At 37.9% G+C, this 26,211-nt stretch overlaps 1 pseudogene; it reads left to right on the top strand.

Annotated features, from left to right (window-relative positions):
* Nucleotides 1-26,211, top strand: part of LOC120538164 — a 114,458-nt pseudogene that overhangs the window by 18,402 nt on the left and 69,845 nt on the right.

Here is a 26,211-nt window from a genome sequence, read left to right as displayed (position 1 = left end):
TTAACACTATTTGTGGAGTGAGTTCTTTAGCCAATAAATACTGACATGACTATTTTTTTAATTAAAAGATTAAGTTGGCTTTTCTAATTTGGGTGTCACTGTCATTTGTTTCAGTACCCCTTTAATATGAAATACATCTTTTAGGTTCCTTTTGTATCTTGTGTTCATTCAATATTTATATTCTGTTTACATTCATCACAATGATATAAAACATAATATGAGACTATTACAGTCTTTGGCTTACAACTGTGTCCATACAGCCTAAAAGGAAGGACAAGAAAATATACAATAGAAACATTTACTTTGTTGCATACCGTACAATAATAGCATATCTCAGCACATTCTTGTAAAAACATCATTTCATAGTCAATTAGTGATGTAATGCTGGAACATTCCAATAATTCTTTGTTTTTATTCAATTGGAGCTAGAGCTGGTTATGAGCCTCACTCAGCGTCACCTACTATGTGTATTGTGAGCATCAGACCTGTATTCTCTCATACTTACAGGTTCAGGACCCCCTTGGAAAATGCTACAGAAGTACATTCTGCAAGTAGAAAGTCTGCATATTTAAATAAACATAATAGATAATTTATGATTTGTTACTTATGGGCCATGTAAAGTTATTTCTTACATTTTACATTCTTCTGTGTTGACCTTTTGTCCTGTTGCTGTTCTGTTTCCACTACTAAATAATCCATAACATTGTGAGCATTAGCATATTTTTACTAAACACAAAAGCTTGCTGGTATCACATTTCTGTGCACAATAGCTCAACTCATACATGTTCTTTGTAAGCATGGGTGTTTTGACCATAGGAACATAACAAATTAAGAATATAAGAAATCTGCTAGGTTATCTAATAACTAAATTGTCCCAATATTTAATTAAGACAAAGTTGTCAAAGTTTCCAGTTTAGCTGAATGACTTACTGTACTAATTTGTTTTAGAGTCCAGATTTTAAAAAATAAATATTCGTTATGGTACTGGAGAGAGGCAAAGTGTTGCAAGATTCCCATTTCAGATATCTGTGTTTTTTGTACATACTTTTGTTATTTATGTAACTGGTTGTGCAGTCCACTGCCACACATATTATTTATGATTTACAAACCTTTTTAAACATTGGAGCAAGTATTCTTGATTTGACTTTTAATTTGTTAGACACTTAGTTGCAGTCATAAATTATATTCAGTCAACACAACCAGAATGACCCAATGGGGAATGACTGGACAAAGGAAACAGGGATAAAGGAGAGGTGAACAATTGAGAGCAAAACACTATGGCGACTGCTCTCCACTGCCCAACATTTTGGTGGGTTCTCGCTAAACAACTACATAAGGGAAGACTGGCTTCATAAAATAATAATGGAAATTGCTGCATGCCTAACTGCTGAGATATCAGACACTGCAATAAAGCCAGCCAGATGCTTTGTCTGTCTTCTGCATGGATCAGACTGACATGTCAGGTAAAAGAGGAGAAAGTGGCATGTGTTATTTAGTAAATAATGCTTAGTGCATGAAAGTTAAAATTTTACTATAAAAATTGTTTAGCTGAAACATTTAGCTGGAATATTTTGTACGGTGGCTGAGAAGGGCAAAACAAATTTACATTTCACAAAACAAAGCTATAACCATTAAGACAAATTTACAAAGGAAATTCAAATTAACATTTCAGAAAACAAATGTACAATAGTGAGAGCAATTTACAATTCCCAGTACAAATTTACAAGCGGTAAAACAAATTAACAGTTCAGAAAACAATTTTACAAGTAGCCCGAAACAAATTTACAAGTGGCAAATCAAACGGAAAGGGTAGGTACAATACACAGGAAGTGCTTGTTGCTGACCTTTTGTGTCATTCAAACTGGTTTGCAAGGGAACATTGAACAGAGTTTGTGACGGTAAATCAAGCGACAATGTTTTGTCCACTTTGTGGAAACCATTTTAGCCAGTTAGCCCGCTTTTGTTATTCTTGTGGGAAATATTTAGACTTTCTAAAAGAGGCTCCCTGCATGGAAGAACCAGATGCACAACCAATGTCTAAACCACCTGGAAATGTTAATCAAAGTACCAGTAAGTGGACTCTTAACGTTATCTAGAGCCAGATATCCTAGGCTTTTATTATTATTATTATTATTGTTCAGTTGACGTAGTGCGAGTCATTCAGAATTCCATTCAAATAAACAACTTCTGTGTAAGTTGGGATATACAGTATATATGTGTGTTATACTTAATGCAGTCATTTAAGTTTTTTAATTACTACCACAACATACACTGGGACTGTTAACTTTCATAATGGTTGTAACCTAATAAAATAAAACATGACTTGGTCTCGTATTATTTTCAACATTCAGCAATTGCCAGCACATTTCAAAGTACAGATATAGCTGCGTCTTTTCAGTTTTAAAGGCTGAGTAGCAGTTGGCAAGGTAATAAACCCCATGTGTCTCACATAGGCACCCCTTTATCCCTTGTTTTAGTCAAGTCCAAAACGTATCTTTAGGGTATATAAACCCCTGTGTCTAGTTAGTTGTGGTACACAGCAATTTGAACCTCTGTCAACGAGCTTCTCTTTGTCTTGATCCATCCATGGAAATCAATCTTGTAAGTGTCTTTTAAAGCTTTATTGTTTAATGTACACTGTCTGCTATGTATTGCTTTGTAAATCATTCTTTATTGTCTTTGATTGTACACATGTAAATGCCTATATGTTTCTTTTGTATATATTTCAGTTTACAACAAAGTACGTCCAGTAAAAGCCTTCAAGACAGCTCACTCACCCGTTGTCATTTTTTATGTGGATGTACCGAGCTTTCTGCGGCTGAATTGCACGGACAGTGCGGAGTGAGGCAGAAAAGGACCCATTTAGTGTTTAACTTCCCGTGCAACAAACTTATAAATATATAATTTACAAAAAACTCATTCTGTTATTTTTATTTATCTAGATAAACATAGGATTGATGGTGCCAAATGGAAGTGATTTAAAACCTGTAAAAGGGAAAACGCTCCCATTATTTACAGACCCTCTGGTAGCAGCTCCTGATCTACTGAACTAGTTGTCCAGAAAATGAGAACATTTAACAAGGACATGGATGAAAGGCCATATATACTTTTGTATCCCGATTGCTCAGAGGTGGTCAATGTGCCTGGGACAGAAAGGCCATTCGTATTGGCTGAATATAAAAAGGAAATAGGAAAGGCATATTGCAAGTTCTTTTTTTATATGCCTAGAAAAAGACTTTAGAAGATGTTAGTGGATCTGATGATTTAGTACTTTTACATATTTCACAGTGTTGTGACATACTGTACATAATAATGTTTTGATTTTGTTTCCTTTAACTGCAGTGGATGTTAGCTCAGAATCAGACTCTGATTCTGAAATTCTTGTTACAAGTAGGAGCACAGCTGAATTCAACCAGGCTGATACTGTTGTGAGTTAACATGAAACAGATAATTTAGGAAAGCAATATACTGAATGGCCGCGTTAATTATCTTAGCCAGAGCTGTTCTGTGCATAATGCTTGCCAATATTTTGATTCAACAGAGGCTAGCTACTGTGTAACATCTGTAGTTGAGTTTGAATATACATTCCTGCATTGTACTTGGACAAACAGTAGGATTAACATTTTAAATGGCATTTGGTGTAACATGTGAATCATTTTGATTATTGTTCAGCCGGTTTACCTGTCAGAAATACTAACAACTTGCCACGTTTCAGCAGGCAGCATTTCATTGATAAGCATTTATGTTGTAAGAGAAGAATAATATAGGCTGTATAAAATTGTTCAGAATTGTTTTTTCCCTCAGGTTTTTGAAGACTATAACCAAAGTACACCCAAACACAAACTAGAAGATGTAGTGTAAGTAATAATTTGCAAATGTAAATAATCTGTAAGATGGTAATGTGATCAAATCACATGTTTGGGACAGACCCTTGAGTTTATGTTGAGACCAGAGTTTTTTCTCTAAATGTATGAAGTTGTAAATGATGTAAGAATATTGTGACATATAGCAAAATTATCTAGATTATTATAATTTACCATAATTTAAAATTTCCTTTTTAACTCCATGATACTTTGTTGCACTAAAGTAGTAATTTTAACATGTTTCAGAGATGCATCTAGACATTCATCAACAATTCAAGCTGGACAGGTAGGTATTGAACCAAATGTTACCTCATAATATTTTTTTCTTTCAGTTTTGTTTTGTGTTGTGTTGGACATTTAAGTTCCCCATGTCACTTTATTTTTCAGATAGTAATATCTGATACTGAGGATACTCTGGATCTACCTGAATACAATGTGACCACCTACTACAGATAAGCAAAAAAAAAATTTAAAATGTGACTATTCCCTTGGTAGACATTTTTAGATTAGATGAAAAATAAAGTGGCAAGTTGTTTCTAAAATATCTGTAGAAAGGTTAACTTACAAAAAATACTTCAGGGATTTACTTAGATTGGAAATTACTTAAGAAGAATGATTTAGTGTAAAACAGGTGGATTTGTCTTTTAACATAGGAATGGTAATTCTTTACATTAAATATACAAATCTTTATGCACCATGTGTTGAAGAAGAGGATGAATTTGGGGAATTTATCAGACACAACCATGTAAGCTGGCAGTTACTGACAATAGCAATATGTTTTCTCCGTGCCCTTAATGGTAAAAGATTGAATTACTTCTGTGATAATATGTGAAAGAAGCCCTTTACTGCACATCAGTGTTCTGCAAAAAATAGAAAACTGTGTACTGTCTGGCATTTCACAAATGTAACTCAGTCTTGTGTAATTCTAGAGAGGAGGTAAACATTACACTACCTGATATCATTACAAACCTGTCGCATCATATTGATCATGGAAGAGTTAGCCGGTTCAACATTGCAAGGTCAAATGTTTGGGATGAAGCACTCCGAGGTTTCAAGCGTGCAACATATTCAGAAACCTGTGATATGCTGGTCAGATTTACTGATGATGCTGCTGTTTTTGAGGATGGAATTGATACAAGTGGTCCAAGATGAGAGTTTCTAATTTTTGATGGACCAACAGGACAACGTTACTTAGTCTACAATGCAAATGATAGATAGATAGATACTTTATTAATCCCAAGGGGAAATTCACATACTCCAGCAGCAGCATACTGATAAAAAACAATATTAAATTAAAGAGTGATAAAAATACAGGTAAAACAGACAATAACTTTATATAATGTTAATGATTACACGGGGGTGGAATTGAAGAGTTGCATAGTGTGGGGGAGGAACGATCTCCTCAGTCTGTCAGTGGAGCAGGAACGTGACAGCAGTCTATCACTGAGGCTGCTCCTCTGTCTGGAGATGATACTGTTCAGTGGATGCATTGGATTCTCCATGATTGACAGGAGCCTTCTCGGCGCCCATCGCTCCGCTACAAATGTCAGACTGTCCAGCTCCATGCCTACAATAGAGCCTGCCTTCCTCACCAGTTTGTCCAGGCATGAGGTGTCCTCCTTTTTTATGCTGCCTCCCCAGCACACCACCACATAGAAGAGGGCACTCACCACAACCGTCTGATAGAACATCTGCAGACTCTTATCGCAGATGTTGAAGGACGACAGTCTTCTAAAGAAGTACAGTCGGCTCTGTCCTCTCTTACACAGAGCATCAGTATTGGTTTGTGGTATGTATAAATAGTGTTAAAATGTGTGACTTGTAATTATATATCACATCACTGATACACTTTGTTACTTAAACTGTTCCAGAGATATTTAGCAACAACATGCTTAGGTTTGTCTTGATTTTAATGCATCATGAAACATATTTGAATGTTTCCAAAAGTAGTTGCTAAATATGTGTGGAACAGTAGAAATAACATTATAGGCAATTTGGAATTGTGGTTCGAATTGTAAATCACCCAAAATTCTAAAATATAACTGATTTTCATTCATAGCTCTCAGGGAGTATGAGTACTTCTTGGCAGGAATGGTGATTGCGGTATCAGTTGTGCATGGAGGCCCAGGTCCACATTTCCTCTCGGAAGATCTTGTACTGTATCTTGTAGGCTAGCGTTCATTCAAAGCAACAGTGAATGATGCAACTGAAGAAGAAGTAAAGAAAACTTTTCGAGAGGTAGGAAAAACATAATGCTATAGTAGAGCAGGGTTTATTTATTAGTTTTTGCAATGCTTTGAGAAAATCATTATTTCCTTGATAACATACACAGAGTAATTCATTTATTGTTCTGTGATTATACAAGATATAGGGTTAAACTTGATAAGTAATGGAACAGAAATTTATAAGAACTGTGTTTTAGATTGACCGTGCTGCTTCTGTCGAAGCTTTGCGAGAATGTACTTTAAAACATAGCAAAATGTTACAGACAGCTGGTTGTCTGAGATATGTGGCTACTCTTGAAGAAAAGAGGACAATTGTGTCAGACTACCTCCAATGGTATATTATCGACCATAACTCATGTGTAATTGACAGGTACCATCATACTCTAGTCTTACAATTTTTGTAAGTTACATTGCCATGTTCAAAGCAAACATGATGTCAGTCTGCGATTCAGCTGTTAAACAAGCAACTTACAACTACTGCATTATTAGTGAAGGACAGTTCAAATAATTTTTAACATACATTATTTCAAAAAGGGTTTCTGTTGATGAGTTAGGGTCAAAAATGTTTTAGTCGATAGGGATTTTAGGGAAACATCCTGGTCCTTTTGCAGTTTCCCATCTCATTTCAACAGTAGTACATGGCATGCTGTTCAAGCCTTCAAACCATCTAAAATAAGTGATCTAAAACCAGAAACTCAGAAAGGCTTTAAGAGCATACCTCATTGACTCATGTTTAAAGGGAAAATGCAAAAGCACACTAAGTTTCTCTAATATGACTCAATACATGTAGTGAGTGGATTAAACAGGACAAGTGTTGGTCACGGAACACCCAAAATATTTCTGTTAAGTATATTAAACACTACTGCTATTACTATAGGTGTGTTCTGATCTTGCAGCTGCACTGGACTTAGTTAGTTTCCCAGAGTAGCAGCTCAAGGGGACTACATAGAACTGACAAATAATCACAAAAAGAAATACTATACTTGAGTAAACAATGTAAATAAATGAAAATCTAATAATGATAATAATATGTACTAAAATTTCACATTATTCCTACGAATTCACTTTCCTGTAAAATTTTGTTTTCCAACGACCTTCCAACAAAAGCCAAATCACTAAGAAAAGCAGGAGTTGTTCTAATGCAGGAAGACTTTACTCATTGACAATATATACTGTAGCATGTTCAAGAGTAAACAGCTCTAGTGACCTAATAATATTATTATTATTTGACTGATGTCCTTATCCAAAGAGACTGTAGATACCACATGGGCTGGACTGGCATTGCAGCCAGAAGAGGGGATGGTTCCCTACCTGGATGGGTGGCTCCTAGAAGGCATCCTGAAGAGGGAAGAGAGAGAAACCAGACCCGGAAGAGATGGCCAGAACAGATGGACTGACAGCCCACCAGTGGAAGTGGAAGTGTAAGAGGTCGCTGGGGACTTTCTGTTCCCCCCAGACGCTAGATGGCAGCAGCCCTCCATGACAGCTCCCATTTGGGAACCAGCATGCTAGGAGATGTAGTCTAGCAATACAGCCCTGGGTGCCACAAGGGGATGCTATAGGGAGATTCACTACCCAATTTATGGGACTTCCATGTGATCCAGGAGTACTTCCATCGGGCAATTGTCCTGGCACCAGAAGTACTCCCGGGTCCATAATAAAATCCAGGCAATTCGGAGCAGTGCGGTGAGAAGAAGAGAGGTATGGTGGAGAGACAGAGAACATGTATTCTTGTGCTTTTTACTTTGTTTATTTGAACCTGGTACTCTTGGTGTGATTGTGTTTGGAGGTTTGGGGCTGGTTGACACCACTGGTTCAATCACAAGACTTACAGCATTTGAGATGCAACAGTTGGATACATTTATTTAGTTTTCTAATTGGAGCACAATTAGTTTAGGCCAAGATGAGCTAATGGATGACCCAAACCCTGTCCCTCAGGACATCAGTGCTGCAATGGCAATTCAAAGGCATTTGTATGTCGTACATAAAGAGATTTTGTATGTAGCCCTACCTTGACATTTTTTTGTCTTTAATTGAATTTATTATAAGCATATAACATTCCACACAATCAAGTCAAACTTAACAAAACTAAATTCAAATATACACCCACCCATGAGAAAAAGAGGAAAGCAAACAGCCAGAGTAAAATAATTGAGGGCAGTAAAGAGAGAAAGGAGTCTTCTACTCCAATATAAATGCTTATTCTAAATTATTATTGATTAGGTCCTGCCAGATTTTAGAAATGTTTTGAACAGATCTTCTAAGTGAGAATTAGATTTTTTCCAATTTTAAATAGTATATAACATCAGTTACACACTGACTTAAAAGAGGAGAGTTAGGATTCTTCCAGTTCAGCAAGATAAGTCTATGTGGCAATAGTGTAGTAAAGGCAATTACAGTTTGTTTGTCTTTCTCCACTTTAAGCCCATCTGGAAGTACACCAAACACCGCTGTTAGTGGATTAGGAGAGAGTTTGACACCAAGGCTTTCTGATATGCATTTAAAGATTTTGGTCCAGATTGATGTTAATTTGGTGCACACCCAAAACATATGGCCCAGTGAGGCTGGAACTTGTTTGCAACGTTAGTAGGTTGGATTTTGCTCCGGAATTATTTTAGACAATTTTAAGTGAGGCAGATGTGTTTGATAAAAGATTTTGACTTGAATAATTATATATTATTCTTCCCTCTTCCCTTAATTATATTTCCCTCTTTGCTCTGGGATCTTTAAAGGAAGTGACTTTAAAATGTTTTTCATTATTATAGAAATGCTGTCTGAGTCTCCAAGACTCTTCTGGAAAAGAAATAGGTGGGAGGTAAGCAAAATTGGGTAGATTTTGTTTAGCAAAGTTTCTAATTTGGAGATAGTGGAAAAATTGAGTTGAACCAATATAAGAAGCAATTCAAGTTAGAGAATATTTTATCTGTGGCACCTCTACATGATTACCTTTTTTTTACCTCTCTAAATTACACATTTTAATGTCAAAATGAATTTCCATATATACTCACGTATAATTCGGGTCTGGAAACCAGAAAAATCAATCATAAAATCAGACCCTGACTTGTATGCCCCTTCAAAAATGTGATACAGTGGTACCTCGGTATACGTCTGCTTTGGAATAAGTCCAACTTGGTATACGTCCTGTTTGGACACAAAAAATTTTGCTTGGTATACAACCTTTGTTTGGAATACGACTCGTGTGCTAATCTTGTTTACCTCTCTCGAGACAAAGCCACGACTGCCCACGAGCGTTAGTGCGCCAGTTGCTAGCATACAGTGAACAACCCGCGCTATAACTCTCTGTGAACTTTCACGTGTGTGATATAGTGGGTCCACAGCTCCTGTTAAAGTCCAGCTTTAAAATAAATAATCACCGCGCTCGCAGCTTGGTGAGGGGGCGTGGTGGTTATGTGGCTGAAGGTTGTCAGGGTGATTAGTGATGTGGGCGTTTCTCACCAAAGTGCACTTGTGAGGGACCGTCCGCATTCATGATTGTTCCTGGGGCTGCTTATCTTGATAAACAGAAGCGTGAGTCAGCTAGAAGGGGAGTAAAAAGAAAAAAAAGACGGGAGGTTGAGTGAGTGAGAGAGAGAGGGCTGTTTATCTTGATAAACAGAAGCACGAGTTAAGAACGGACGAGAGAGAGAGAGAGAGTGAGCATGGATGAAGTGGCTGAGGCAGGCAGTCCGAAGGTCAGCTGCAAGTAGGGCGACTCCCCAGTTGGGAAGCAGGCCCCGGGCTTCTTGTTTTTTTAAAGAATGCTTCCTGCTTTTAACTTCGTTGTTTTTAAGAACACTTTTTTCTATTGTTTTTAACCTCCACGTTTCACTTCTGATTTTATGTATTATTTATTGGAACTTTGGAGACTGCACTTTAATTTGAACACCTTGTTTTGTTAATTGTTTTAATAAAAGCACTTTGCCCTTTTTCACCATCCCCTTGCTTTGTTGTTACCGATGAGGTTAGCAGCAAGGCACATTACCGACAGTGTAGGATTCAAGGGCTCCCTGGCAGCAGATGGGAGCATACAGCAAACCTGCATTGTCACAATGTGATTTTGTGTTTTTTTCATGTAAATTTAAATTGATTGTTGAAAAGTATGAAGGTGGAATGCGTATCCGGGACATGGCTGTTGCATACCGTTTGCCGAGAACGACGGTATCTACGATTGTGAAAAACAAAGATGTTATTAAAAAGTAAAGTGAGGTAAAATTTTCATTTATTTCATCTAATTGCTTTTGTATTTATGTATTTTAATATTAAGCAGTGTTTAAATTATTTTATACAACCACATCAATGTATAAATGCCAATAGCAATAGGATTTTTTTTTTTCATGGGAAAGGATTAATCATTTTCCCATTATTTCTTATGGGAAAAAATTGTTTGGTATACGTCCTGTTTGGTATAAGTCAAAGGGTCTGGAACGGATTAAGGACGTATACCGAGGTTCCACTGTACTTATTTTTTTTTTAACATCATTTTGCCTCCTCCAATCTAGCATCAGTTTCTCAGATGCATTGAATTTTGTTGCAGCAGCGCAGTTACCAATTTCTTTTGCTACTTCAACAACGTTTTATTTAAAACCAGCTTCATATTTTCTTCTGATCGAACGCTCCATTGTAGATAAGGGCTGCTCTTACAATAAAGGTGTATGAAGGTATGAGATACAAAAAACACTCACTTAGGCACAATAGAGAGAAAGGGGTTAGGAGTTGATACAGCGCATTGCCACACTCACATAGAAATAAAAGGCAGTGTGCTCCATGGTTACTCTCTCAGGTGGGCGTTAGTATATCTTGGACCAATACCGTGAGTTTTCTGCATTCTACTTATACAAGCGACATTATAAAATAGCAGAAATCATACTGTAAAATCAAGTCCCGACTTATCCGCGGGAGACCTTATCCACAAGTATATACGGTAATTTTCAATAAGAATGTTAGTAATATCTTGCCATTCTGTGCATACAGACTGCATCAACTCACACAGTGTACTAGTGGTGGTTTGGACATGGCATGGTGGCAAATTGCTCTTGGTCTCTCCTCTCAACTAAGTTCACTTACTCACTCTCAAGGTTTTTTCTTTTATTTGTGACTCTCACAGAGAGACCATCAAAGCACATGTTTTCTGTTCTTCACTTCAGTCTGTAATACCTCAGGCTCACAATTACTTAAGTTTTGTCTTCTGCCTTTTTTCATCTGTGTTTCCAGGTTTTATACTAAAGCTGTCATGTGGGGCAAAGTTTTATGGTGATAAGATCATGAATTTTGAAAAAATGCATTTTATAAGTCATACATGGTTCCTGACAGACAGTGACTAAAAGCGTGCAACAGTGCATAATTTTAAGTTGATCTGATATTTATAAAAGAATTAGGTATGGCACATGACATATGTGTGGTTTTATAAAACTGATTTTTGTGTGTGTGTGTGTATGCTGTTTTTGCCTTTTAAAACTAGAATTACCAGAACCTACGAAAAAACTCGTAGATCTGTCCCACATTAAATCGGTTCTCACCTCTCTGTCAGTGTCTATTGTCCTGTAAATGTGTGGATAAGCAGCAAACAGCAAGCAGCCTGCTATCACATCCCCCACCGGCGCACAGTCTTCTCAGCTCAAGTCTGTTTACCTGCGTGTCAGTTGCTTAGAGTTGTATAGAGTGAGAAGTCAAGCAAAATCACAACTTTTATAAATACTATATCGTTATTTGGAACACAAAACAGAAACGTTTTTCATGTTTTAGTAATAATTGAGAAAATGTAGACATGAAGTTTATAATGTGTGAAGCCTGAATTCCAAATGTCAAAGAAACACTTTCACAAAAGGTATAAATATAACAGAACAAGTGCGCTTTTATTCAAAAAAAGAACCAGCGTTAGAGTGCGACATTGACATGCCTTTGCTACGATTGCTTCGGTGGTGCAACGGTATCAACTGTTGACCGGTAATCGAGACTTCACGGGTTTGATACCTGCCAAGTCTGTTTTGAGAAATGAGCTGCTTTTATTCTTACTATTTTAGATTAAAAACATACATTTGATTTTAGTCTGTAACAGCTGGTGTAAATGTATGATACTTGTAAAGGTTAGCTTTGTTTTTTTTTATTCAGTTTCATTCTCTCAGTCTTCACGATCCTAAACCCTACCCCCCTCTCCCAATCTGACACTGCTGTTTTCACATAAAGACATGCTATAGCTCTGCACTGAAACTGATTAAAAAAAAAAAAAAAGCTAACCTTTACAAGTATCATACATTTACAAAGGCTGCTTGCTGTTTGCTGCTTATCCACACATTTACAGGACAATAGACGCTGATGGAGAGGTGAGAAGTGATTTAAGGTGGGACGGATCTATGAGTTATTTCGTAGGCTCTGGTAATTCTAGTGTTAAGTGTAAGTAAAACCATAGCATGGAATCTAAGCAAGGTTTTATACATGAGGCTCTTGCTCAGCAATGAAGCCTTGTGGTATATGTAAGATTTCTGTTGTATCTCCCATATCTGTGATTTCTTCACAGCTAGTCTACATTGGTCTACACCTCATACACAGTTGCACTGTTTTGTGAGAGATGCAGCTCTGAACTTCCCTGCTGAATTTAGGAAGACAACTTATAAGAGAGAAAAAATTATCCTTCACACAGGTAATTACTTTTTAGTTACAGTAATATCAGTAATCAAAACACATTAGCTTGGCTTATTTTAACTATCAAGTCACAGTTGAAAGTTTTTTTTAAGTCAAAGTATTTATGGTTTGGTTCCTGTTGACTCTGGGTGTAGGTGATGCTTTGTCCCGATTTCGTCAGGGTTGTCTTTCTTGGGCACATTTGAGAGAATGTCCAGCATGCTTTTTCTTTCTTTGTTCAGAAGATCTTCTCCTCCTTTGCTTTAGGGCTCATTTATACTTCACGCTCAGAACGCGTACACGCCCGCATCATGGCTGCCACGTGTTCCCAGCGTTCATTTCACGCGTCCTCTGAGCAGGTCCTCAGAAATTACCGCGATGCGTGCGCGAGTTGCAGTACCAGCAAAAAGTCGGGCGCAGTGTGCTAAAAGTCGGTAAGTGACGTCAGAGTCTCTGTTTACTATCTACATGTGACAGCAAGCCTCTATGGAGATCCTTCGGGGATCGATGTGCGCGCTTTGCTGTTTGATGAATGGTTCAAAGTGGTGAAGCAAAATGCTGACATACAGATGCATTTGTGGTGTTTTTATATTCAAGCGTCGCATATTCCCAATTTTAATGACACAATACATTTTAAGTGTCTCACATACCATCTTTTGTGCCGTTTATTTTTTATTTTTTTACTTTACCTGCTGTCAGGTCCAAGAAGCTCGTAGCGATTAAAAACTGGGATGACGTTTACGATGGTCTGCTTTAATAATAAAGTAAACTACGAGGTTAAAGTGGACATTTCGAGATTAAAGCCGAAATTTCTACTTTAATCACATACACGTTTTCACCGTCTTTTATTTTTTTCTCAGTGGCTCAAATACAGAGCTATACATTATGTTGCCGATGTGAAGTTGCAAAAAAAGAGACAGCACAAAAGATGGTATGTGAGACTTTCAAAATGTATCGTGTTATTTATATATGTCTTTTTTATTTTTTAATTTTTGCAACTTAACAGCAGCAACAATAATGTATAGCGTTATATTTGAGCCACTGAGAAAAAAATAAAGGACACGGTGAAAACGTGTATTTTGTGATTAAAGTGGAAATTTCGTCTTTAATCTCGAAATGTCCACTTTAACCTCGTAGTTTACTTTATCATTAAAGCAGACCGTCGTAAACGGCATCCCAGTTTTTCATCGCTACGAGCTTTATGGACCTGACAGCAGGTAAAGTAAAAAAATAAAAAATAGACAGCACAAAAAATGGTATGTGAGACTTTTAAAAAGTATCGTGTCATTACGATCGGGAATATGCGACGCTTGAATATAAAAGCACCACGAATGCATCTGTATGTCGGCATTTTGCTTCAGCAGCGGAAAGCAGCAATAGATCGCCACACAGAACAAATTAAATGTATGATATTCCAACTCTCTGCACATTTAGAATCTTTAGATTAATACTTGATATCACTTTCATGATGAAATTGCATTAAAGTGTGTATGTTACATTTTACATATAATTTCATTTAAATAATGAATACTGTTAATTACACACATAGGGGAATAATTACACACATGGGGGTGTCACAGTGGTGGAGCGATAGCACTGCTGTCTTGCAGGGAGTTATGTTGCTGGTATTTCCTGCTTATATTCCACACTGTGCTCCGGTTTCCTTCCAAAGATATGTAGATTTGTGGATTTGGTGCCGCTAAAATGACGCTAGTGTATGTGTGTGCTTGTATTCACCTTGCGATGAGCTGAGGCCTCGTCAAGGGACTGTTTCTCACTCATGCCCAATGCTTCCTGGAATGGACACATCCCTGGATTGATAGATTTAATCAATAAACATCCTTTTCAGAGATATTGCGGTAAGGTTTCATCAGAATTTAATAAGTTTTCTAGGCAATTCACAACACAGAGAACACGAACATGTCCTCACCGTGATAATATCTCGCACTGCCACCTGGTGGATTCCTCCAGATTTACGTAAAGTACGCGCACAAGTATGAACACTACAACACTTGCGTAGCAGGAGAGTCTGCTGCAGCATGCGTCGCGTCTCGTGAAGTATAACTCCGGCCTTAGTTACACCTTGTGGTTGTGGGTGGTACTATAGACTGTCTTCAAGTTTTATACACAGTTGTCCTCTTTTGCTAGCATAAAACATAAATCTGCTGAGCAGTCAATGATCAGCTGACTCCCTTCCCAGCACGACATATGTGGTGTACATCTGTCCTTGTCTGTGGACCTTCCCTTAGTTCAGCAAGTTTTGAACTTTTGTTTGGCAAGCGCATCCTCCTCCATTATGGATGGTATTCCACTCTTACTTTACAGCAATAGGTTACACTTCAGAGTAGAAGGCTTTTGATATGTCTTAACCCTAGTTAATAGGAATCCTGCTATGCAGCAGAAGTTACAGCCAGGCCAAAACCACAGAGAGCACAGATCTACTGCTTTCAGTTGTTTACAAAGGAAGAAATGGACTTTTGGCCGCTGGTTCCCATAAGCCCGACCTTTTTGATTGATGTTTGGTGAAAAGTTTTGTTTATCAAGTTAGCCAATGGTTGAGTTATGACTCTTTGTTCACAGACCAGTTGTTTAAATGGTGCATCGTGGATATCATTTGCCTTTGACTGACCAATTTTATCAGATGAGACACTGAATCCTCTTTCCAAAGAGTGACACTGTGAAAAGAATTTACACTTCAGCCAAAGTTAAGAGAATTTTGCTGCTACCTCATTAGTAAAAGGCTTATGTGCCAAAGCAAAACAATGTGGGTAATGCTAGTCTGTTCTACAGCCTGTGACAGGTCGAATATGTCAGGAAAAGGTCCCCCTAAGATTGTGTCCAGTGTTTGTGTGTACAGTATGTGTTGAGTGCAGGCAGTGCTGGGGTAGGTGTGCTAGATGATTCTGTGTAAGGCCTGCAGTGATGGTTAGGTGGAGATATGAGTAGTAAAACCTAATGGTATACAGTGGGCAGAAAATTATATTTTTTTTGGTTGAGCACAATACACAGGGTAAATTTAGTCGATGTAGAAGAAGGAAATAGGCACTTTTAAAGTCACCAGAGAGAGCCTTAAAAGTAATGGAGTGCTGTGTCTGGAGCTGTCAGTAACAGATGGTATGCCATTAAAATAGTGACAGCTTTGTTGACAATGAAGCGTGAGAACTGTTATGTCATGTTGAATAGATATAAACAGGCAGTAACCTTGTTCTTTAATGTTAGAATGAGCAAAATTACAAAAATATAATAAAAGCTCCTTTCATTCCATCACTCTCTCTCAGGTCATTTGAAGCCTTTTTATGAACCTCATTTACAATAACTTCCTCTGACTGCTGGTTAACGGCACAAGTTTCTCACATTATTTACCAATGATCCCACATTTCCAACGAAAAAGCAAGGAAGTTAAGGTTGGTATCTTCACTTCTTTATTTTGTTTCACCTCCACGTATGCTTGTCTGCATTTATTTAATTTGATAGAAAAAATGTTTTTCCACCAAATAACACTGCTAGCTTTAACAGCAAGATTAATTTTTTTTTGTTATAAATAATGCTTTTACTGTAGTACTCATAAGAACATGATGAGCACACACTAAAATGAACCGATAATTGGGACCCAATAAGTGAGCCATTTTATACAATAAATAAATAAATAAAAAACATATGCAGACACATAGCAATAAAAGGCGTTGCAACAGGCTGCACCTGGAAATTGCATAAAGGGTGTTGTCTGAAATTTGAGCTAGATATGATAAATCAAAATGTATAATGAATCACAATTTATAATAAATCATAATCCCGAGATTGACTGAATCTGCACCAAATATGTAACAGTGCCTGTAGAATCCTTCAGTCCCAAGCATTTTCATGGCAGATTCATTAATATTTGTGATTGAAAGCTGTACCAAATCACTTTTAGGGAATGCACCACACACATTCATGTCTGAACTGCCCTTTCTGTAAGTTACTGTACCATTATTGAAAATATTCTCCAAAACTGAAGTCTGCCTTCCTTGAGAAATTTGCTAAATAAAACTTAGATGAGACATGCTTTATCTGCATTCCTGTATATGATTTTCAAGGCCACGATGAGGAGGGGTAGGCAAATTTTAAAGATCTTCAAGATTGATGTCTCTGCAAACAATGCAGTATCCTAATGTGATCTTAAGAAAACCTTCATTTTCAAGTGTGACAAGATTAAGAGTATGTACCTTGAAATTTGAAATCATGGTACACATCAACAAAACAAAATATTTCACTCTTTGCAGGTAAGGATGAGTAAGCTAAGATAATTAAGTACTTCCGCATCTTCTTGCTCACATAAGAAAACGGTCATCATGAAATTGATCAACATGTGAAAATTGCCTATGTAGTGCTGCAAATCACTTTACAAGAATATGAGCTGTGCTTTTAGCCAATTAAACTTTTCATTTTTATGTATGATTAGTGAGTACAATGATAAGATCATAGGCACAAAGAGTTGTCTCTCATTAGCGTAAGGCAGCTCAGTTTTCTGGAAGAGACTGAATATAAGCACTGCTCCTCCAGACTTTGGACGATCATCCTGGGAAAGACAGAAGACACTCTGGAGGTTTTATATCTGATCTGGGAATTTCTCAGGAGGATGTGGAATCTGTTAGAAAAGGGCATCTACTCTGCTTTGCTCAGTTTGTTACAACTATGACCCATTACCAGGTCAACTGGAAAATAATGTTTTACCAGAAAATAAATAAATTCTAAAGCAAAGTTAAACATTTGTTCTTGAGTTGTTTTATTGTGAATATTACAAATATGTTTTTGTTTATTTTAAGTTGTTAAATAATAGTGAATCATTCACTCATCCACAGATTGCATATGTTATATAATAATTCACAGGAGGCTCAAACACAGCCATAGAAAAATTCATTGAATATAGGTGGAATATTTCAGCTACTCCATTATCTGACTCATGTCATTCTAGTCGGGCTTCTGCCTTCAACAGCCACACTTTTAACTCCTTTCCGTTGTTTCTTTAATGATTTTTTTTCTTTTTTATTGCCTAAGGGTTATTGAGGTATTTAGGGATTAGTTCATAACCCAAGAGAAACACAGAAAGGAACTCTGTTCCATAGAGATGTAGAAAGGTTAATGTTCTTAGGATGTAAAGGAAAAGCAGACCATTTTACTCTTTGCAAAGACATTAACCTTAGAGCTATAAGAGTTCAAAAGCTATCAGTGTCTACCTAAGGAGGAGGGTGTACTCTAACAAGAAACAAAAGTACAAAAGGGTACTTCCGCTTAGGAAAAGAAGTTGTTTTATTATTAAGATTATAGATATGCAGGTTTAAACAAAAAACAATGAAAATAACCTCACTTAAGTCTGTGGACACATTTTAGTCATATATTCATTTTAATAGCCATGATGATAATCATCCCACATTTTTATGAATTTGTTTTACTAATAGAAGTATTCAAAATAAATTATTAGGATTAGTTTATAGTTTACCAATGCATTAGTACAATTTAGAAATCAGAAATATGTAGTAGGTCTGAAGCCAGTATATGATATACCCAAGATAACAAAGAAAAATATAAACAAATTAGAAATATAAATGGAAAGACTAGCAAAATTACCAAATTAATAATGAGTTTCTGAAAAATGAGAGTTTAGTTATCAAACTACAAAACACAGGTGAATAAAGGAGCATTGTGCACTGAGCTGCAGATCTGGCAAAGCCGTCCATTATCCAACCCGCTATATCCTAACTACAGGGTCACGGGGGTCTGCTGGAGCCAATCCTAGCCAACATAGTGCTCAAGGTAGGAAGCAAACCCCGGGCAGGGCACCAGCTCACTGCAGAGATGTGGCAAAACGCAGAAGACAATGTTTTATGAGCCGGTGAACTCTTGCAGAAGTCAAAAGTGAAGGGACCACAAGGGGGCAGCTTTAAAGGAATACTCCACCCAAAAATATTTTTGTATATATTTTTAAATGTTTTTTATTTTCTTAGTAAAAACTCATTTACAAGTGACTTGTATTCCATTTATGATTTGCATACATTTTTCCAGAAATATATATTTAAAAATATTTTAACCAAAAATGCATGTGTTGTGCACTTACATTTTGATTATGCAACGTAAGTGACATGAGATACCATCTCTATACACTAAATGAGGCATGTAACATAAAATAATTTTTGGGATTAGTATTTTTTTAAGCCAGCTGCTTTTTACCTCTTGTGTAGAAATTATTTATAATAAAAGTACATTAATTAATTTTGCAGATGATATTTAATTTGTTTCTTGGATTAACTGTGCAAGGCTAGATGGGTTACTCAGCCACCAATATGCCATCCCATGACCTGGATTTAAGATCTGGTATTCCCTAGCTGGATGAGAACAGAACTATCTAGAACTAAAATGAGAGCTTTTTTTTATTTTCCTTTGATACCTCCTTTGACATAAGTTTATCCAGAGGAGTAATATTAGGAGCATACAGCTTTAGGCAATACAGCTCTAAGGATCACCGAGGCACATAAGACCCTTTACCACACCACCCTCAAAAGTCTAGAAGCCAGTTTCCATTGCTAAGGTCTAGCATATGTCTGCCTGAAACCTAAATGGCACCACAGTTGGTTAAACCTTTTGGTTTCCTGGATATTTTGTCTTATAGTCATTACCAATGGTGATAAACTGTAGACAATGACTGAAAACAACAACATTGTTATTTCTATAGCACATTTTCATACAAGAAGTGCTTTACACAATATAAAAGAAGAGTTACAAGAGAAAAACAAAAAAAAAGTTAGAAATAGATACTTCTATATAACTAAAAAAATTATATATAAATGATTTATAAAGAATCAATTTTTCAGCAACTTGCAATATTAAAAGAGGTCTAATTTTTGCTATATTTATATATAAGTGAAAAAATGTAGTCCTAGTGATACAGTTAACGTGTGATTTAAAGCCTAGATTAGAGTCCATGATTAAACCTAAGTTCTTTGAGTGCCAAGTAGTCAAGCTTATTTCTAACATCTTCACTGTTTCCATTTTTCTCAACAAGTAAAATTTCTATTTTTTCCTTATTTAGCTTGAGAAAATTACTATGCACCCATTCAGTAATACAAGACAAACACTGGACCAAAGAACACAGAGAGTCAGGGTCATTGGATGCTATAGATAAGCAAATCTGCGTGTCATTTGCATAATCATTGTAGCGCACCTTGGGCCTCTTGTATAGCAGAGTGTGTAGAATTCACACTAAAACATGGCATACGAACAAAACTAGAAATGTGAGTACACACAGAAAAATCCAGATTCATGAAACTGCATAAGCAAGGTTCTCCATGCTTTCTCTGTATAAATCCTAATCAGTGTGAATTTTAACACTAGAATTACCAGAGCCTACGAAAAAACTTATAAATCCGTCCCACCTTAAATCACTTCTTAAAATCATTCACAGCTCTCCACCAGCGTCTTTTGTCATCTAAATGTACTGATAAAAAATCAGGCTGCAAGCAGCCGGCTATTCCATCCCCCCACCGACTTAGAACGTGCACAAACTTTTCCCAGCTCATGCCTTGATTGATTTTCTGGGAGTGAAGTGGAGTCCTCACCCCAACCCCTCCCAGAAGTTTGCCTATTTGAAAAAGCAAATCAAAATAAATAGCCCCTATGGCAAAGCAAATGTTAAAAAGAAGAATTTCAGTGAATGTAAAATGGAGATCCTACTCAGTGAAGTGAAGGCAAATACAAATTTTCTGTTTGGTGGCTTAAGCTGTGGTATAAGCAACACAAGGAAAGTGATGGAGTGGCACAGTGTGGCAAAGGCACTCAAAATTTGAAGTTCATAAAGTTGCACAGTGCCCAAAATAAAAAGAACTGGTCAGATATCAAAGTCGACATGAAAATGCAAGTCACAGCCCACTGTCTATGTGTCATACGGCAGCGTATTAGGGCCACAGAGATGACAAAAAAAATAGGGCCAAGTGAAGAAGAAAAGGGTCAATGTCAAGATGAAAGTCAAAATGTGGACTTTGTTGTTAATTTTTGTCATTAAAGTAGAATGTTATAAACTTATTCTTAAAATCGATGTTTTTGAGTGTAATTGCGACGTGCTTGTTAACACTAGAATTACCTACGAAAAAACTATATCCGACCCACCTTAAATCCATTTGCACCTCTCTGTTACCATCTTTTGTCCTGTAAATGTGCCAATTAAGACAAGCAGCAAGCAGCCTACTACTCCATCCCCCCACAGCCGCTGAACGTGCACAAAGTTCCCCCAACTCATGATTTAATTGATTATCTGGGAGTGAAGTGCTGGAGTTTTAGAGTGGAAATAATGGATTGTTATTTGGAACACATGCATTTCATGTGCGTTCCGTTTCTACAATAATCTGTGTAAACACATTGTTAAAACAGAAATGTTTTTCATATTTTAGTAGTAAATGACAAAATGTTGGCATAAACCATATAATATGTGTGAAGTCCAAAGATCAAATAAACACTTTCACAAAAGGTTCAAGGATAACACAACAGCTTCTGTGGCGTAGTGCTGAGATTTGCTAAGACTTGTGATCAAGAATCTGGAACGGATTTAAGGAGTTTTTTTGTAGGCTCTGGTAATTCCACTGTTAAATGGGCTTTCTCTTACACCAACAGGAGTGAGCAGGCAGTGATTGCCATACAGAATACATTACATTCATGTTATTACAGCTCTCTGAACATTTTACAATACAAAGATGTATACTTGATATTAAACATGTGGGAGCACTGTAGCACTGTTGCAGTAGTCCCAGCCAGCACTGAGCGTGAGGCAGGAACAATCCCAGGACAGGCATACACATATACTAGTAGTGTCAAATTAGCATCACCAAATCATTCATCCTACATACCTTTGAAAGGAAAACAAAACATGCTGAGGAAACCCACCAGAAAAAAACATTCAAACAACTGTGGACAAAATCTCAGACCTGACAGCAGGTGCGGTTATAAAGCAGCTTTATTTTCAGAGTCATGGTGAGAAGCGTTTCAGAAAAGCAGACAATCAAATATACATGACAGCGTCAGGGCTCTTCTGAACCCCGTCTGTTGGGTGGGGTCCAGTTTTATACCCCTAGAATGCGTAATTTAATATCATTATATAATGTAACAGTCAACACATTTATTATACACAAACCTTTAGCCCCTTCAACGCCCCTTATGCAACTTGATTTCTTGGCTCCTTTTGTTATGGCGTTCAGATGTAAGCTAAGGGAAAACGTGATAAGGCAGACTCATGTGTGGAATGCTCAGACCTTGAGTCCTTTGCACAAACATTTTTCTGTTTGCTAAAACAAAGCATGCTATTACATGGTTTTGTAAAGCTTACTTCTCAGACATGAATTAGTACAAGGGAACGAAGAGAACATTCGTCTTCCACATTCCCCCCTTTTTTAGCAAACAAAAATATTTGATCAGGGAGAGTTGAGTAGGAAAGGGTAGGAGAGGAGGATGGAGTGGAGTGGGGGGAGGAGTGTGGGGTGGATGTGCTGATCTGAAGCATTTTTCTTTGTGTAAAAATAAGCCTTTGCCATCGAGGCAGTAAAATACTTGGATACAATGTATCTTATCAAGGGAACAATACAGCAAGCTACAAGCAGGAGAACAATTAAAGCAACCGTAAGAGAGATGAAAACTGATTTAAGCCATTGGCCCCAGGACCCAAAAGTGGACATAAACCATTTGTCCCAAGGATTAGAAATGCCAGAATTAGTAGCTAGTTCATGTCAAATCAGCTAAAGCACGGGTGATTGATCCATCAGGAGCTGTATTATTAGGGATATAGGTACAGCATGCATCACCAAACATAGCACAAACGCCTCCTTTCTCAGCCAAGAGCATATCTAAAGCCAATCGATTTTGCCAGGTCATGAGGGATGTTTTATCAAGTTGCTCATGGATACCTTCAACAGCTTCTTTAGTAAAATTTAAGAATCTTTGTTGATTATAATAGAGGTAATTAATCCAATCTACATTTTTGTTTATAGTAACCTGAGGAAAAATAGACTCAAATTCGGCAACAACTTGGTCCCTTGCCTTGAACTTATCAGGGACTCCACGAGGGACTCGAATGGAATCAAAATACACCCCAGGGCCATGTAGGGAAAACTGGGAAGGGTCCACAGAATGGGGTTGACGATGTCGGCCAAACATGGTCGACACATGGAAGGCAGTTAAAGGGAAAAGTCGGAAAGGCATAACAAATTGTATTAAAGCAGAAGTGCCAGTCCAGTCAGGTGGAAGGATGTCAAGCAATTTAGACCTATGGCACATCCACCAAATATCAGTATTCTGAGTAATCAGAAAATTGATAATTTGGAAGCTAAAGAGGAAGAATTAATGGAAAAGTTTGGAAACAAAAAGAGGATGGGATATTACCAACATTTGTGCCACGAGAGGAAGTGAGGTTTCTAAAAAAACAGGTATAAATACCTTCATCGGGCTGGAACATCGGGGGAGTCATGGGAAGAGTAGGGGGAAAAAGAAGGGAAAGTGTAATGTAATTAGAGTCGATTGGAATAGAGGAAGAGATAAAAAGGGCAAGTAGGCAAGGAAGGCCAGTAGGATCAGATATGTTAGAAAGAGGAAAAGGGACAGTGGCCAAATGTGGCCTAGCTATAGCACATGCATAGCAATCAGATTGATTCACTTGTCTAGCCAATATCATACCCATTGCAGCCAACGGTTCTGATCCCCATACCCAATTTCAATAGAAAAAGTGGAAGAAGAGGTGGAAATATTCATGACCTTGACAGGGGGCGGGTTTGGACCAGGGGTAGGAGAGAGGGTGTGTGTGTGGGGAAATGGGAGGTGTTAGTAACAGGGTTCTCAACCTTAATTTGAAATCTCCCTAGAGGATCTATTCCAGATACACATGCCCCTAAAATATAGGTTCCTGAATCATGTAAAGAAGGGTTCTTCAGAGTAATGATCAAAGGGTTACAATGGTATTCGGCACATTCATGAGGGGCATGTCCTTTTTAATAGAAAACGATATTTCAGACCATACTTCTGGGCCTTATAGGGTTGATAAACCCCAGTCATCAGTTCCAGTATTAGCCAAAACCCAGTCCCACATGTCACAGTTACTTCGAATCCAGAGTTTGTAACAGTTACACACACACATTTGTCAGACCAGTTCCACTGGATTTGTCGATCAGTCCCACAGTCAATAATAGAACAGAAATCCACCTGAACTGATGTGGTGATTCCGAAAGGAAAAGTCAAGGTGACCAGAGCAGTCGACAAGGGGATGGAAAGACATAGTAGGACCACAATCAAGGGTGCCATCTTTTGCAATGTGAGATGTGAATCCAAGCAGGCAGTCCCTCAACTTTAACAGCATGTGGTGTCTACAGCAGAACTTGGAACGGTCCTCTCCACCGAGGGTGATGCCAATGTTTCCTTCGAGTATCTCTAGCCAGAATCCAGGTTCCTAATGGAATCGGGAGTCCTTTGATGGAGGACTAGTTCTCCAGGCCTGATTCACCTGCTCGTGGACTTCCTTCAGAGAAGCTCGGAGACCTGTAAGACTGGAAAGAAGATCATTGTCCACAGTATGCAGTGTAACATTACCTATGACCATGCCGACTGGCATGGTCCATCCAGTCAGAATTTCGAATGGCGACAGCCCTAACTGCCAATGTGTTCTTCCCCTTAATCCCATCAAGGCCAGAGGCAGAGCATCAGGCCAAGTTAAATTTGTTTGCTCACAGATTTTAGCCAATTTAGATTGCAAGGTACCATTGCATCGTTCCACAATACCTCCACTCTGGGGGTGGTATTTGCAATAATGATGCACATTTATCTGGAGCCAGGTGGTTAATTCATTTATAATGGAATTTAGTGGGTGCCATTATCAGTTTGTAATTTCTGTGGTATTCCCCATCTAGGAATGATTTCCTTTATCAAAGCTTTTGCCACAGGTTTGGCATCTGCATGTTTGGAAGGGAAAGCTTCCACCCATCGGAGAACACATCAACAATTACTTAACAGTATCGGTACCCCTTTGATGGTGTTAATTCAATGAAGTCCATTTGAAGGTGTTCGAATGGACCCATTAGGTTAGGTGTAATGGCGGGACTTACCTGGGTGCCCTTTCCTACATTAAACTTACTACACCTGCAGAACTGCTCTGCATATGTAGAGAAACCTACAGCTTCCCAATATTTTTCAACATCTTGAACCATGGCGTCTTTTCCAGCATGGTCTAGGCCATGGGCGATTTTTCCATACCTGGGAAAGAAGCTTTTGGGAGGAAAGGTTTGTTAGTTTGCTTATGGGTCCAGACTCCATCAGAGAGGGACCCTTCTTTGGACCATTTTCTCTTCTCTGTGTCCGTGGCTGCATTCTGTAAAGAAATAATTTGATTATCAGTGTCCTGGTCATTTCTCTGTTGGAATAAAAGATTGGTGTGTTATTATACGCAGCCCGTTTAGCAAAATGATCAGCTAATTTGTTTCCTTTGCTGACAGGATCCTGTTTTCCTGTGTGAGCTTGACATTTAATGATCGCTAGCTTTGATGGTTTGTTATGGCCTCTAAGAGGGATTCTTTTAGTTTTTATGTTGAATGGGCTTGCCAGTACTGGTCTTGAATCCCTGAGTTTCCATAATGCCCCATGATCATGGCAGACTCCAAAAGCATATCTAGAATCAGTATAGATAGTTACAATTTTTCCCTCTGACAACTGACAAGCTCGGGTGAGAGCTATCAACTCAGCTGCCTGCGCGCTTAAACTTGAAGAAATTCGGTTTGCTTCCAGCAGGTGGTCACCTTTGACCACTGCATAGCTGGTTGAAGGTGTTCCATTTTCCAATCATAAAGAACACCCATCCACAAAAATTATCTCTCCTGTTCCTAAGGGTGTTTCCTGTAGGTCTGGTCTAGGTTTTATAACCTTAGTTATTTTATCATGACAGTTGTGGGGTTCCCCTTGATTTTCAGTTGGAAGCAATGTAGCTGGATTTAAGGTGGAGCACCTTTCTATGGTAACGTTTGACAATGTACAGAGTATATTTTGGTAGTGTATTTCCCTAGCAGTAGTGAGATGTGAGGTTTTAGCCTGTACTAAAATGGAGTGTACGGCGTGAGGCACTTTTACCACTAGGGGGCTCATGAGCACATATCTGTACTGGCTAGCACGGCCTCTGTTGTGGCTGCTACAGCTCTGAGACAGGTTGGATGTCCCACAGCCACTGGAACCAATTTTTCAAAAAATAGGCTAAGCCTTTGTTTTTTCTCCATGGAGTTGTGTAAAAAATGCATTCATATATCCCCCCTTTTCGTCCACAAACAGAGTGAATGGACGAGATAGTCAACAGTCCCAACGCATGCAAACAGTAGGGCATTTTTTTTTTTTAAGTCACATAGAGCCTTCCCAGCTTGATCATTCCATGCCACCTGACCAGAAAGGGGGAGATCAGGGGTGACCGCTAAAGTTTGCAAAAGCTGTGCTCTTTCATTGAAGTTTAAAATCCATTGCCG

Source organism: Polypterus senegalus, chromosome 10 (genome assembly GCF_016835505.1).
Source record: "Polypterus senegalus isolate Bchr_013 chromosome 10, ASM1683550v1, whole genome shotgun sequence".
Lineage (NCBI taxonomy): Eukaryota > Metazoa > Chordata > Cladistia > Polypteriformes > Polypteridae > Polypterus > Polypterus senegalus.
Note: the sequence above shows the minus strand (reverse complement) of the source record. Positions and strands in the feature narration are given on the sequence as shown.